Source organism: Triticum urartu, chromosome 3A, assembly GCF_056163025.1.
Source record: "Triticum urartu cultivar PI428250 chromosome 3A, HENAU_Tu73, whole genome shotgun sequence".
NCBI lineage: Eukaryota > Viridiplantae > Streptophyta > Magnoliopsida > Poales > Poaceae > Triticum > Triticum urartu.
Window position 1 is genome coordinate 648,167,417 of NC_141875.1, and position 16,663 is coordinate 648,184,079.

At 43.4% G+C, this 16,663-nt stretch overlaps 1 pseudogene; it reads left to right on the forward strand.

Annotated features, from left to right (window-relative positions):
* LOC125547119 (putative histone acetyltransferase HAC-like 1) overlaps positions 1 to 16,663 on the forward strand; it is a 149,383-nt pseudogene that overhangs the window by 62,812 nt on the left and 69,908 nt on the right.

The following is a 16,663-nucleotide window of genomic DNA, read 5'->3' on the forward strand; positions in this document are numbered from 1 at the left end:
CATACTTGACGTGCTTCTGAAGAAGATTAGAGAGAGGCTTCACGATCTTAGAAAAGTTTTCAACGAATCTTCGTCAATAGCTTGCGAGACCGAGAAAACTGCGGAGTTGCTTCACGTTTTGAGGAGGTTCCCAATTCACAATTGCAGACACCTTCTCTGGATTCATGGCAATGCCCTTGGCAGAGATGATATGGCCAAGATAAAGAACCTCATCGAGCCAAAATTCACACTTGGAGAACTTGGCGTAGAACTGATGTTCCCTGAGCTTATCGAGAACCAAACACAAGTGCTTGGCATGATCTTCCTTGTTCTTGGAGAAAACCAAAATGTCGTCGAGATAGACCAAAACGAAATCATTGGTGTAGGCGTTGAAGATGAAGTTCATCATGCGAGAGAACGTCGGAGGAGCGTTGGCGAGGCCAAAAGACATGACAGTGTATTCATATGAACCAAAGCTTGTTCTGAATGCTGTCTTGGGAATATCTTCTTCACGAATGCGAATCTGGTGATAACCCATACGGAGATCAAGCTTGGAGAATGCTTGGGCACCTTTGAGTTGTTCGAACAGCTCATTGATGTTGGGAAGTGGGTATTTGTTCTTGATGGTCTTCTTGTTCACTGGACGGTAATCAACACAAAGTCGGTCCGTTCCATCCTTCTTCTTCACAAAAAGAACACCACAACCCCACGGAGAAGAACTAGGCCGGATGAGACCCATTATTTCTTGCTCATCGAGTTGCTTCTTTAGCTCCTTCAACTCTTCAGGTCCGAGCTTGTAAGGACGCTTGCACACAGGTTCCGTGCCAGGCTCAAGATCAATAACGAATTCAACTGGCCGGTGTGGAGGCATTCCTGGGAGCTCTTCTGGAAAGACGTATTGATATTCGCAAACGACTGGAATTTGAGAGATGGCATCCAATTCACCCTTCTTATTGAGAGAAAACAGGCGGATAGTATCATCACGAGCGGCAAAAACAATTACATCCTCAGACGAATGAGTCAATTGAATCTGCCTGGCTGCACAATCAAGCTGAGCCTTGTGCTTAGAAAGCCAATCCATTCCGAGAATAAGATCAATATCCGAGTTACCAAGAACCACTTGAGAAGAGAGAAACTTGTAATCGCCCAATGTGATAGAAACATCTGGGGCAATAGCGCTTGCATTCATAAATTTACCCGGAGAAACAACAGATAACTGTCTAGGCAAATATTGCAAAGGTAAATCATGCTTAGAAACAAATGGCCTTGAGATGAAACAATGCGATGCACCCGTGTCAAAAAGAACTTTAGCAGGAATATCATTAACAGGGAGGTTACCCATGATCACATCTGATGAGTCCTCTGCCTGAGCTGCATTCATCAAATTGACCTTGGCGGACTTGGGGTTATGCTTGACCACAACTGTACTTGCCGATCTGACAAGAGGAGGAGGAGGAAGACGCCTCTAGTTGAGACACTTGTTGGCATAGTGACCCTTCTGTTGGCACTTGTTGCACGTGACCTCTGAAAGCGGATGGTGATATGGAGCACTCGATCTTGGAGCTTGAGACGAAGTCTTGTTCTGAAAGCCAGGGTTGGGTGGGTGGGAAGAACCATTGCCACCTTTGCTCTTCTGCTGATACGGCTGACGGAACGGAGGAGGAGGAAGCCAAAACTTCTGCTGCTTGGCCACTTGAGTAGAGCAAGAAGGAGTAACATCTCTGACTCGCTTCCTGGAAGCATCACACCTCAACTGAGCAGCCTCTTGCTTCAGTGCCATGTTGTAGAACTCATCGTATCTCAAGGGCTCGAAGAGAACAAGAGCAAGCTGAATATCTTCTCTGAGACCACCCCTGAACTGGTATATCATGCTCTTCTCATCAGGGACGTCCTGCTTGGCAAAGCGGGCGAGATTCTGGAACAACTTGTTGTAGTCATAGACAGACAAAGAGCCTTGCTTCAGATTGCGGAATTCCTCACGCTAGCTTTCAACCACGCTCTGCGGAATATGATGAGCTCAGAAATCTCGACGGAAATCATCCCAAGTGCTAACACGTCCACCTCTGGAATCCTTGTACTGCTGGAACCATTCTGCAGCTTGATCTTTGAGTTGGAAGGAAGCGAACTTGACAAAGTCCTCAGGCCTGATGTTACTGCACTCGAAATGCTTACACAGATCCACAAGCCAATCATCAGCATCGGTTGCCTCAACACAATTGCTGAAAGTCTTTGGCCCATTAGCAAGGAACTGGTTGAGTGTAGCAAAGCGACTCTGATTGATGCCTTGATTCCCTTGACTGCCTTGATTGCGCTCTTGGAGAATTTGCATGATCAGCTGTGTGTTTGCATTGGTTGCGGCCATCACAGCTTGCCATGCCTCTAGAGGAGGTGGAGGCGGTGGCGGATCAGGATTCGGAGTCGTGCGCGTTGGAGGAGCCATCCTGAAGAGGTTGACCACCATTAGCACATTGATAGATAAATATTGAAGCTGAATCCAACGGAATGAAAATTGCAACATATAGTCTTCACATCCGAACAAAATGAACGAATGCATTCCTCTTGAAGTGGTCACATATCTCTAAATTGCGAAGCCACGTAGAATTAAGGTAGAGAAATAAATCAACAAGGTACGGATCAAGAACGAATAATCGGTAAGAAATCCCAATCTCAAACCAATATCCATGGAAGAAGAACTAGAGCTACTAGAATTCCCACCTATGAAACTCCCGAACTTTTCCGGTTATGCAATCAGGTGTGGGGATACAGGGGAAGCATAATATCTCACCCAAACTAGCAAATCCTACATCCAGCTGTATCCATCCTTCAACACACAACCAAGAAACCTTCGGAAACCATCTACCTCAACCTTCGAAAAGCATCCGTTATACAAGTTATGGCGATACTCCCGAACTCCCGCCCCAGTACTGGGTGGCGTCGAGGTTATCTCACCAACGAACTGCATAAAAGAGATTTTCGATGTCGGCGAACATATCTCAAGTATTCCAGAATTGCAACGATAAAATTATGATGACAACACCTCAGAGCTCAACTCTCCGGGACACTTCCACTAAACCCCTGACAGGAGGCACCAAGACAATGTTCTCATCATAAGCCATCGGAACGATTCCAAGATACTCGTGTGATCCTAAAATTTTTTTTAGTGAAATTTGAGAAGAGAAGAGTCAAAACTCTACGTCAGGATGCCTTACCAGAGCGATGAGGAGACTGGGAAGTAAAAAGAATTCCTAAGCTCTCTGATATATAATTCCTAAAAGACTCAAAACATTTTTCTAGACACAACTCGGCCGCTAAAAACGATCAAGCAATGGGGCTCCTAAGGTCGGGGAAGGCTCTGATTACCAGCTTGTAACACCCTCGATGCGACTATAGCTCCCACGTGTCGAGGCATGAGTTAGAGATATAATCGCATTAAAGGCATATGTCTCAAGTTAGGAAATCTTCACAACATCCCATGTAATATAATAATAAAAGGGGAGAACATAGTTGGCTTACACTCGCCACGTCACATCAGAGTACAGAAATAACATACATCATCGAAACACTCATGGCCCGACTACGGCGCCAAAATAGAAAATAACCCAACATGCGACAGGGTCCCAATCAAACCCCAACTAGGCACCACTACTGATCGTCAGGAAAAGACACGTAGTATCGCTGAGAGTCTTCGTCAAACTCCCACTTGAGCTCATACTCGTCACCTGGAGCGGAATCACCTGGACCTGCATCTGGTGTAATAGTAATCTGTGAGCCACAGGGACTCAGCAATCTCGCACCCTCGCGATCAAGACTATTTAAGCTTATAGGTATGGCAAGGTTAAATATGAGTGGAGCTGCAGCAAGCGACTAGCAAGTATGGTGGCTAACTTATTCGCAAAAGAGAGCGAGAAGAGGAGGCAAAGCACGAGCGAGAAGCTAGAGGGCAACCTGCGCAAACATTACTCCAACACCGTGTCCACTTCCCGGACCCCGCCGAGAAGAGGCCATCATGGTAACACACTCAGTTGATTCATTTTAATTAATTAAGGTTCAAGTTATCTACAACCGGACATTAACAAATTGCCATCTGCCCATAACCGCGGGCACGGCTTTCAAAAGTTCAATCCCTGCAGGGGAGTCCCAACTTAGCCCATGACAAGCTCTCACGGTCAATGAAGGAATAGACCTCCTCCCAAGACGTTCCGATCTGACTCGGTATCTCGGTAACTCAAGACACTTCGACAGGTTAAAACAAGACCAGCATGACCGCCCGAATGTGCCAACAAATCCCGATAGGAGCTGCACATATCTCTTTCTCAGGGCACACTCAGATGAGCCAGACGTCGGGTAAGCCTGCCCAGAGTTGCCCCTGGTAGCCTCGGACATCACTCGGTGGGACCAACACTCAGAGGAGCACTGGCCCGGGGGGGTTAAAATAAGATGACCCTTGAGTCTGCAGAACCCAAGGGAAAGAAAAGGGGCTAGGTGGCGAATGGTAAAACCAATGTTGGGCGTTGCTGGAAAAGCTTTAATAAAGGCGAAATATCAAGGGGTTCCCATTATAACCCAATCGCGTAAGGAACGCAAAATCCGGGAACATAACACCGATATGACGGAAACTAGGGCGGCAAGAGTGGAACAAAACACTAGGCGAGAGGCCGAGCCTTCCACCCTTTACCAAGTATATAGATGCATTAAGATAACATAGCAATATAATGATATCCCAACAAGTAAATAAATGTTCCAACAAGGAACGGCCTCCAATCTTCACCTGCAACTAGCAACGCTATAAGAGGGGCCGAGCAAAGTGGTAACATAGCCAATCAACGGTTTGCTAGGACAAGGTGGGTTAGAGGTTTGACATGGCAATTGGGAGGCTGACAAGCAAATGGTAGGCATCGTAGCATTGGCATAGCAAAGAGCGAGCAAACTAGCATAGCAAAGATAGTAGTGATTTCGAGGGTATGATCATCTTGCCTGCACAGTTGTCAGAGTTGACTGGATCCTCAAAAGCACACTCAACGGGCTCCTTGGTAGAGAACTCGTCTCCCGGCTCTACCCAAACAAGACAAACAAGCAACAAGGATATAATCAACCACGTGCAAGACCAAGCAATGTGATGAAATGACGATATGCTATCCGGGATGCGATGCGGGATGCAAAATGCAAGATATGACAGGAAATGCATGAACCTAGCCTCAACTTGGAATTCCAAGGGTGCCAATGGAAAGATGAGATGAAATCGTTTGAAAACGATATAAAGAACGCCGGAATCGGAGTTACGGTTTGGAAATGGCAAGCGATTTAAGAATGACACCGGTCTGCGATTTACAGCAAGTAGGCATCTAAATGCAATGAAATGAACATGCTACAGCCACCAAACATGACAAAAAAATACATGGTAGGGATGCACACAAGATTCTTAACAAAAGTATAGCACTGAGCCACGGCCAATTCATCCAATATGAGGTTCAAACAAGCAAGGCAAAAACGCAAATACAAAACAGATTTCAGACTTAGTGAAATTAACACTTGTCTGAAATTTCAGATCACGAAGCCCTCTTCATAGCAGCAAAACAACATGATACATGACCTGATTAAGACAAGTAAGAACATGGCATGGAGCTACTCAACAAGCTTAACAAAAGACCCAAAGTGACCTGGGGCCAAAAGGGTTCACAAAATATACTAACGGGCACACGAACATAGCTAAAACACAATCAGTTTTCAGACTAAGTGAAAACTGAGACATGCTGAAACATAACTCACGAAGGCATGTAAACGAGCTCGATGCACTCACTATGGTGCAAGTCATGGAAAGGTAAGCATGCATCCATTAAGAAGGCATAAAATTCTAGCTAGACATGGCAAGAACAATGGCATAGCGTACACGGATCAACTACAATAACATCGGCAAAATCGCAAACGAGTTGACGATCTGCCTAGATTCACCACGAAGCAAAAGTAGAGCTCGATTGACTCAAGATAGGGTGCTCCATAATTGCAAACAAAGACATGGATGGATAGATCATAACATTATTAACAAAACTCCTTTACTGATCATCCTCAAAAGAGGCACGGATCACTAGGAAATAGCATAAACATATGGCATCATGAACTAAATAATCCCAGACTTAGTGAAAACTACTAAGTCCCTGAAAACAGATTTACCGGGTGCCTCACTTTGCAAGATTGCACAAGTCACCACACACATCAAAAAAATGCATGGGTTGCACCTCTGGAAAGAAGACAAAATCCTTAACAAAACATATGAAGGACTCACAGGAATAGCATGCACACAATAATCGTGGGAAAAATGACAAAAGTCTAAGATGAACTAGCAGATCTGACAATTAACTCACGAAGCCTCCTTCTAACAGCATTTCGGGCATCAAGATAAACTCAAATGAAAATGATGAAATGGAATGAAATGATGTACTCAACGAGGCGAACATTTTGATATACTATAAGCCCAAACGGAGCTACGGATGCGGAGATATCACAGGTCAAAGTAGGCATAAAAATTAGGGTTTCTAAGGAAAAAGTCAACCGTTCGGGATCCAGATCCAGATCTGGCACGGATAACGAGGACAGCCAGATTCACTGTTCATGCCGGAGTTCTCGCCGGAGACGAAGGAGACCGGCCGGAGTGGAAGAAGACCGGGGCGTGGGGCGGCGGTGGTGGCCGTGGGGGCGGCGCCGCCGTGGAGGGAGTCGGCGGGGACGCGGTGGTCGCAGGCGGCTCTGGCGACGGGCGGCGGCGCGCGCCGGTGATGCGGCGAGACGGCGGAGAGGCGGCTGGCGTCGGGGCTGGGGAAGACGGCCGGGAGCCCGCGGGGCGGCGGCGGCCTCGCGCGGGCCGGGGAGGGCTCGCTGCGGGCCTCCCGGGCCAGCGGCGCGCGGAGTGGCGGCGACAGGTGGCGGTTTGTGAGTGGCGGCGGGGTGGATCGGACGTTGTCCGGCGCGGGCCGGACACGTCCGGTGCGGCAGAGATCTTTTTTTTAGGGTTGGACGGGGAGAGATCCGAGATTTGGAAAGGGGGTGTATATATAGGCATAGGGGGAGCTAGGAGAGTCCAAATGAGGTGCGGTTTTTGGCCACGCGATCGTGATCGAACGCTCTAGGTGATGGAGCAGAGTTTGGTGGGTTTTGGGCCAAATTGGAGGGGTGTTGGGGTGCAACACACACGAGGCCTTTTCGGTCCCTCGGTTAACCGTTGGAGTATCAAACGAAGCCCAAATGGTACGAAACTTGACAGGCGGTCTACCGGTGGTAAACCAAGGCCGCTTGGCAAATCTCGGTCCAATCCGGAAATGTTTAATCCCCACAAACGAAAGAAAGCTAGAAATGACCACCGGAGGAGAACGAAGCGCCGGAATGCAAAACGGACAACGGGGAAAAAGCTCGAATGCATGAGATGAACACGTATGCAAATGCAATGCACATGATGACATGATATGAGATGCATGACAAAGACAACAACACACGGAGACAAAACCCGAACCCGAGAAAATAAATATAACTTAACGCCGGAAACGGCAAGAGTTGGAGTACAAATAGGGAAAGTTACATCCGGGGTGTTACAGATACCCCCTCCGGCGGCGCTCCGGAAATGGCCCCAAGATGGGATCTCGTGGATACAGAAAGTTATGGTCCCACGATGGTGGATGGCGCGCCTAGGGGGGGTAGGTGCGCCCCCTACCTCGTGCCCTCCTGGTTGCTTTCTTGACATACGGTCCAAGTCCTCTGGATCATGTTCGTTCCAAAAATCACGATCCCGAAGGTTTCATTCCGTTTGGACTCTCTTTGATATTCTTTTTCTGCGAAACCCTAAAATAGGAAAAAAAAACCCAGCAATTCTATGCTGGGCCTCCGGTTAATAGGTTAGTCCCAAAAATAATATAAAAGTGTATAATAAAGCCCAATAATGTCCAAAACAGGATATAATATAGCATGGAACAATAAAAAATTATAGATACGTTGGAGACGTATCATCAACTTCAATACCTCTTTCAGAAATTTTATGCCCCAAGGCAATACCTTCATTAACCATAAAGTGGCACTTCTCCCAGTTCAAGACAAGGTTAGTTTCTTCACATCTCTGCAAAACTCGATCAAGGTTGCTCTAGCAATCATCAAAAGAGGATCCATAAACGGAGAAATCGTCCATGATAACCTCACAATTCTTTTCACAAAAGTCAGAGAATATAGCCATCATGCATCTTTGAAAGATAGCAGGTGCATTACATAAACCAAAAGGCATACGTCTATAAGCAAAAGTACTGAAAGGGCAAGTACAAGTGGTCTTTTCTTGATCATCTGCTGACACAGGTATTTGAGAGAAGCCAGAGTAACCATATAGAAAGCAAAAATGTGTATGTTTGGATAATCTTTCCAGCATTTGGTCAATGAAAGGCAAAGGGTAATGTTCTTTTTTAGTAGCTTTATTTAATTTGCGAAAATGACTTACTATCCTATAACCTTTAATAATTCTTTGTGGAATCAATTCATCTTTATCATTAGGAACGGCATTAATACCTCCCTTCTTAGGGACACAATGGACAGAACTTACCCACTGACTATCACCAACGGGATAAATTATACCTGCATCAAGGAGCTTTAATATTTCCTTTCTTACCAGTTCTTTCATCTTAGGATTTAGCCGTCGTTGGTGATCAATAACTAGTTTGGCGTCTTTCTCCAAATTTATTTTGTGTGGACATAGAGTGGGACTAATGCCCTTAAGATCATCAAGAGTATATCCAATAGCAGCACAGTGCTTCTCTAGAGTTTTCAATAATCTCCCTTCTTCATGCTCTGAAAGGTTAGCACTAATAATAACATGATATATATTCTTTTCATCAACATAAGCATATTTAAGAGTATCAGGTAATGGTTTAAGCTCAAACACAGGATCACCCTTGGGTGGAGGATCCCCTAGGATTTCAACAGGCAAGTTGTGTTTCAGAATAGGTCCCTGTTTAAAGAATACTTCATCTATTTCCCTTCTTTCATTCATAAACATATCATTCTCATGGTCTAGCAAATATTGTTCTAAAGGATCAGTAGGAGGCACGGCAATAGAAGCAAGACCAATAATTTCATACTTACTAGGCAATTCTTTATCATGAGGTTGTCTATGAAATTTAGCAAAATTAAACTCATGAGACATATCCCCTAAACCAACAGAAACAATATCCTTATTGCAGTCTATCTTAGCATTAACCGTATTCAAGAAGGGTCTACCAAATATAATGGGACAAAAGCTATCTTGTGGGGAACCAACAACAAGAAAATCAGCAGGATATTTAACCTTCCCACACAAGACTTCAACATCTCTAACAATCCCAATTGGTGAAATAATATCTCTATTGGCAAGCTTAATGGTAACATCGATATCTTCTATCTCAGCAGGTGCAATATCATGCATAATTTCTTTGTATAAGGAATGAGGTATTGCACTTGCACTAGCACCCATATCACATAAGCCATGATAGGAATGATCTCCTATTTTAACAGAAATAATAGGCATGCCTATAACAGGTCTATGTTTATTTTTAGTATCAGGTCTAGCAATTCTAGCAGTCTCATCACAGAAGTAAATAACATGCCCATCAATAATATCGGCCAAGAGATCTTTAACCATAGAAATATTAGGTTCAACTTTAACTTCCTCAGGGGGTTTGTGTGTCCTAATATTACTTTTGTTGACTACAGTTGAAACTTTAGCATGATCCTTTATTCTAACAGGGAAAGGTGGTTTCTCAACATAAGTATTAGGAACAACCGGATCATTATAAGTGATAGTCTTTTTTCAACTTTAATAGGTGCAACTACTTTTACTTCAATGGGAGGATTATATTTAAACCACTTCTCCTTAGGGAGATCAACATGAGTAGCAAAGGATTTACAAAAGGAAGCTACTATCTCAGAGTCAAGTCCATATTTAGTGCTAAATTCACGAAATGCATCGGTATCCATAAAAGATTTAACACAATCAAACTTAGGTGTTATACCTGACTCCTTACCTTCGTCGAGGTCCCAATCTTCAGAGTTGCATTTAATTATTTCCAATAAATCCCATTTGAATTCAATAGTCTTCATCATAAAAGATCCAGTACAAGAAGTATCGAGCATGGAGCGATTACTGAGAGAAAGCCGAGCATAATTTTTTTGAATAATCATTTATCTTGAGAGCTCATGATTGGGGCATGAATATAACATTGAATTAAGCCTCCCCCATGCTTGAGCGATGCTTTCTCCTCCGTGAGGCCAATATATATATACATATATATATAATTATGATCACGATGAACAAGATGCATAGGATAAAACTTCTGGTGAAATTCCAATTTCAATCGGTTATAGTCCCATGATCCCATATCATCACATAGACTATACCATGTCAATGCATCTCCCTTCAAATATAAAGGGAATACCTTCTTCTTGATGACATCCTCAGGCATACCTGCAAGCTTAAACAATCCACAAACTTCATCCACATAGATTAAGTGCAAATCGGGATGCAATGTTCCATCTCCTGCAAAAGGATTAGCTAGAAGTTTCTCTATCATACCCGAAGGAATTTCAAAGTAAACATTTTCAGTATGTTCAGTAGGTTGAGGAGCAACTCTTTGCTCTATTGGTCGGGGTGAAGATACCCCGAACAAGCCCCTCAAAGGATTATGTTCCATAGTGTAACAAGTGACAGTAAATTGCAGCACACTATATAAATTTTTCCTTACCAAATTCCACCTACCAAAGGCGCTTCACTCCCCGGCAACGGCGCCAGAAAAGAGTCTTGATGACCCACAAGTATAGGGGCTCTATCGTAGTCCTTTCGATAAGTAAGAGTGTCGAACCCAATGAGGAGCAGAAGGAAATGATAAGCGGTTTTCACCAAGATATTCTCTGCAAGCACTGAAATTATCGGTAACAGATAATTTTGTGATAAGGTAATTTGTAACGAGTAGCAAGTAATAAAAGTAAATAAGGTGTAGCAAGATGGCCCAATCCTTTTTGTAGCAAAGGGAAATCCTGGACAAACTCTTATATGAAGGAAAGCGCTCCCGAGGACACATGGGAATTATCATCAAGCTAGTTTTCATCACGTTCATATGATTCGCGTTCGGTACTTTGATAATTTGATATGTGGGTGGGCTGGTGCTTGGGTAATGTCCTTACTTCGAAAAGCATCCCACTTATGATTAACCCCCATTGCAAGCATCTGCAACTACAATGGAAGTATTAAGGTAAACCTAACCATAGCATGAAACATATGGATCCAAATCAGCCCCTTACGAAGCAACGCATAAACTAGGGTTTAAGCTTCTGTCACTCTAGCAACCCATCATGTACTTATTACTTCCCGATGCCTCCCTCTAGGCCCAAACAATGGTGAAGTGTCGTGTAGTCGACGTTCACATGACACCACTAGAGGGATGACAACAAACATCTCATCAAAATATCGAACGAATACCAAATTCACATGACTACTAATAGCAAGACTTCTCCCATGTCCTTAGGAACAAATGTAACTACTCACAAAGCATATTCATGTTCATAATCAGAGGGGTATTAATATGCATAATGGATCTGAACATATGATCTTCCACCAAGTAAACCAACTAGCATCAACTACAAGGAGTAATCAACACTAGCTACTAGCAACCCACTGGTACCAACCTAAGGTTTGGATACAAGAGATGAACTAGAGTTTGAGATGAGATGGTGCTGGTGAATATTTTGATGGAGATTGACCCCCTCCCGATGAGAGGATCGTTGGTGATGATTTCCCCCTCCCGGAGGGAAATTTCCCTAGCAGAACAGCTCTGCTAGAGCCCTAGATTGGTTCCGCCAAGGTTCCGCCTAGTGGCGGAGGAGTCTCGTCCCGTGAGTTGGATTATGATTTTTCCTCGACGAAAGACCTCATATAGCAGAAGATGGGCATCGGAGGGCCATCAGGGGGCCCATGAGGTAGGCGGGCGCGCCCCCCACCCTCGTGGCTGATGGGTGGCCCCCCTCTGGTACTTCTTGCACCAATATTTTATATATATTCTCAAAAGTGCTCCCGTGGAGTTTCAGGACTTTTGGAGATGTGCAGAATAGGTCTCTAATATTTGCTCCTTTTCCAGCCCAGAATTCCAGCTGCCGGCATTCCCCCTCTTCATGTAAACCTTGTAAACTAAGAGAGAATAGGCAGAAGTATTGTGTCATAATGTGTAATAACAGCCCATAATGCAATAAATATCGACATAAAAGCATGATGTGAAATGGACGTATCAACTCCCCCAAGCTTAGACCTCGCTTGTCCTCAAGCGAAAGCCGAAATCAAAAAATATGTCCATGTGTTTAGAGATAGAGGTGTCCATAAAAATAAAATACGGACATGAGGGCATCATGATCATTCTTAGAACATCAATCTTTGTTTATGATCTCTTATGCTAAAGTAACAATTCAATCACAATTTCAAGTATGAATCATAAACTTCATTGAAAGCTAACAAACTCTAATCTCAGTCACTGAGGCAATTGCAATTTATCATAACATAGGAAAGATTCAATATAAGAGCTTTTCAGCAAGTCCACATACTCAACTATCATTTAGTCTTTCACAGTTGCTAACACTCACGCACCTACAACAGAAGTATTAAGGTAAACCTAACCATAACATGAAACATATGGATCCAAATCAGCCCCTTACGAAGCAACGCATAAACTAGGGTTTAAGCTTCTGTCACTCTAGCAACCCATCATCTACTTATTACTTCCCAATGCCTCCGTGTAGGCCCAAACAATGGTGAAGTGTCACGTAGTCGATGTTCACATGACACCACTAGAGGGATGACAACATACATCTCATCAAAATATCGAACGAATACCAAATTCACATGACTACTAATAGCAAGACTTCTCCCATGTCCTCAGGAACAAACGTAACTACACACAAAGCATATTCATGTTCATAATCAGAGGGGTATTAATATGCATAATGGATCTGAACATATGATCTTCCACCAAGTAAACCAACTAGCATCAACTACATGGAGTAATCAACACTACTAGCAACCCACAGGTACCAATCTGAGGTTTGGATACAAAGATTGGATACAAGAGATGAACTAGGGTTTGAGATGAGATGGTGCTGGTGAAGATGTTGATAGAGATTGACCCCCTCCCGATGAGAGGATCGTTGGTGATGACGATGGTGATGATTTCCCCCTCCCGGAGGGAAGTTTCCCCGGCGGAACAGCTCTGCTAGAGCCCTAGATTGGTTCCACCAAGGTTCCGCCTCGTGGCGGCGGAGTCTCGTCCCGTGAGCTGGCTTATGATTTTTTTCCTCGACGAAAGACCTCATATAGCAGAAGATGGGCATCGGAGGGCCACTGGGGGCCCACGAGGCAGGGGGCGCGCCTAGGGGGGTAGGGCGCACCCCCACCCTCGTGGCTGGTGGGTGGCCCCCCTCTGGTACTTCTTGCGCCCAATATTTTTTATATATTTGGAAAAGTGCTCCCGTGGAGTTTCAAGACTTTCGGAGATGTGTAGAATAGGTCTCTAATATATGCTCATTTTCCAGCCTAGAATTCCAGCTACTGGCATTCCCCCTCTTCTTGTAAACCTTGTAAAATAAGAGAGAATAGTCATAAGTATTGTGACATAATGTGTAATAACATCCCATAATGCAATAAATATCGATATAAAATCATGATGCAAAATGGATATATCAAGCCACAAGCTATTATGGGCTCTAGCATAGTTGAGTATGTTGCATGACCTCTTCCAGTGGTAGGCTAGTAGATGTAGGGGATGTAGGTTGGTACTGTCTACCCGGGGTTAGAGTTAATGTTTCTAAAAGACTGTGTCTCGTTCATCCGTTTCTCAAACACCATGTAGTGCGAGAAATCCAACAGAGGAGATCGAGTCTTGTGGGGAAAAGTGCGCAAACCTCTGCAGAGTGTACAAACTAATCATGGTTAGCCGTGTCCCCGGCTATGGACAACTTGAGTATCTGGTACTTGAATTATTGGTTTGATCTCATCACTCTAAATTAATTGTTGGGTTGCTAATGTACACTTTTTAATTGGGATTGAGATGGGGGTACCATTGTCAATGTTTCAACCACAATGATAGTTAAATAAAATATATTCCTTTGTTGTAGGAAAAAATGGCTTTTCGCAAAAACATTATAACCATAGAGCCTCCACCAGCCAAATATGCATATAGTGATAGCATTTATCTGTTCATTGCTCTACTGTGTTATATTGTCAGCATATTCCATGTGCTGGCCTGTTTTTGGGTTGCAACATATCATGTTGCAGACTTTTCAGACGAGGACTAAGGTGCGCTAGGTCGTTTGTCGTGCACTCAGCTATGCCGTTAGAGTTGATGGACTCACTTTATCTTCCAAGCCTTCTGCTGTTATCTTATCTAGATGGCCTTAAGCCATATTTATTGTAATAAGTTCTCTTTTGAGACATTCGATGTAGTAAGTGTGTGATTGCTACTCTGTTATAAATCCTTCGAGTACTGTGTGTCATCATTACTGATCCAAGGATGACACTGACCACAAAGATTTGACCGTCTGAAGTCGGATCGCTACATGATGAATCTGACATCCAATATCATGCAAAGTGCATGTGAAAATTCTAGAATGTTTTATGTGACGGGCAATGTTGGCCCTTTGTCCTCTACTGCAGACATAGTTCCGCAGAACGCCAACATAGATACCTCACTGCCAGGTACTGAGATCTTGCCCATGCATATCCTTATTAAGGCTACTAGTAGGTGTGTACATTTAATGCACATTAATACTAGATATGATATTAGTTGCACGTTAATATTAGGTAGAATATTAAAAGTGCACCAATTATGTTGTAAATTTATGCCGATATTGATATTTGGTATGATATTAATTGCGTGTAAGACATGTTCAACGACTCACCATTGCAGTAATGTAAGTCGTTGGATACATATGATTTGACGACTGAGATTAGTTGGATATGTAGACATTAGTGTGGGACTTCTAGCCTAGGAAGCCAGCAGCGTACTATACTGGGTAAAAATCAACTTATCTTGTAACAAACACCACTGTTTTTTAGTCCAGCATGTGTGTTCAGAATGAAGCCATGCATCCACTAAGTAGCTATTATGTGATAAAAAAAGCTCTAAGTAAAATGCTAACCTGAAAGATGTATTACTGGAACAATTTACCCATATTCATATCTGAATTTTCCAATTACACGGACTATTAAGTCTTGGGAGGATTTTCCCCCTAGTTTGCTTGACCATGTTTCCCATTTACTAACTTCGTATGTCTTGCATTTTTTTTCTAGAAGGAGCTTCTGATGGGCATGTGAACACTATGCTTTCACTAGGGATAACCCCTACATGACATGATCTTTCTGGAGCGTCCAATAACAACCTGTTAACACACAATCTGGATACACATGAAGCCAACAGATTCTCTGTAATAACTCTAGATTGTGCTATTGCTTTACATATATGAAATATTTATTGTTACTATATGTATCCCTAAAGCTCTGCTAAACACTACAACCGAAGGTGGCGCAGGGACGCCCGGCACCTGTGAAGGATCTCCCAAGGGAACCAAAATTCACCTGCCCAGTCTGCATCAATGAGCTGGTCGATGCATCGTCTACTATCTGCGGCCACATCTTCTGCAAGAAATGCATAGAGGCCTGCATATGATTTAATAAGAACTGCCCTACCTGTCGTAGAACGCTGACCATGAGAAATTTCCACCGCATCTACCTCCCGGTGATGGATTGAGCTGATCCAGCCATTCTAGGCGTGGTGGTGCATCAACAGCCGACCCTTCCTCCTGAACGGCATTTTGGTGATTCTGTCCGAACTATTCTTCATGGGGTTATCAGTAGAATACAATTTTTGCGCAACGATTTAGTAAATTCTTGACTCATACTGAACAAACTTTTAATCTGCATCCTTGGTGGTAAAGGATACCATTCTTGTGGGAATTCGAAACATGTGTCATGGTATTGTGAATATCTGCAAAGAACTACAATTTTTTTTTTGCTCGTGAGGGTATATGGTGTGTTCACGCACTCTAGGATATGTGTCTTTGCAAGGCAATCACGTTTAATTAGCAATAGCAGTAGACATTGTTATTAGTCGACCGACTAGGAACAAGTCGCGTAGATCCCTAAAAGACATCAGACTGATAATTTATTTCCAATTGAGATTAGGCCCAATCTCCCTTAAAAGACATAATTGTGTTTCCTCACACTACATGCATGCTTGATAATTCCTTACCGAACACTCTCCAACCAGGACATGATGCTCTCCTTCCTGCTATTATATACTTCCTCCGTCCCAAAACAAGTGTTTCAAGCTTAGTACAACTTTGTACTAAAGTTAGTACCAAGTTAAGACACTTATTTTGGGACAGAGATAGTATTTTTGCATCCATACAAGATACTTTGGCCGTCGCTAATATCTTCTACTTCTTCACACTAAGTGGTGCTTCCATTATATGCGCGTTAGTTTTTGGGCAATAGCATATATATATGTGTCATTCTTTTGTAAACATTTTTTACATTCGGATCTATTGACCAAACTAGCAGTAAACACTCTTCAGGAAATAAAAAACAAACATCAAAATGCAGGCGGAAAGTAATCAAGGCTATCGTCCTACCATACCATCAGCCTTG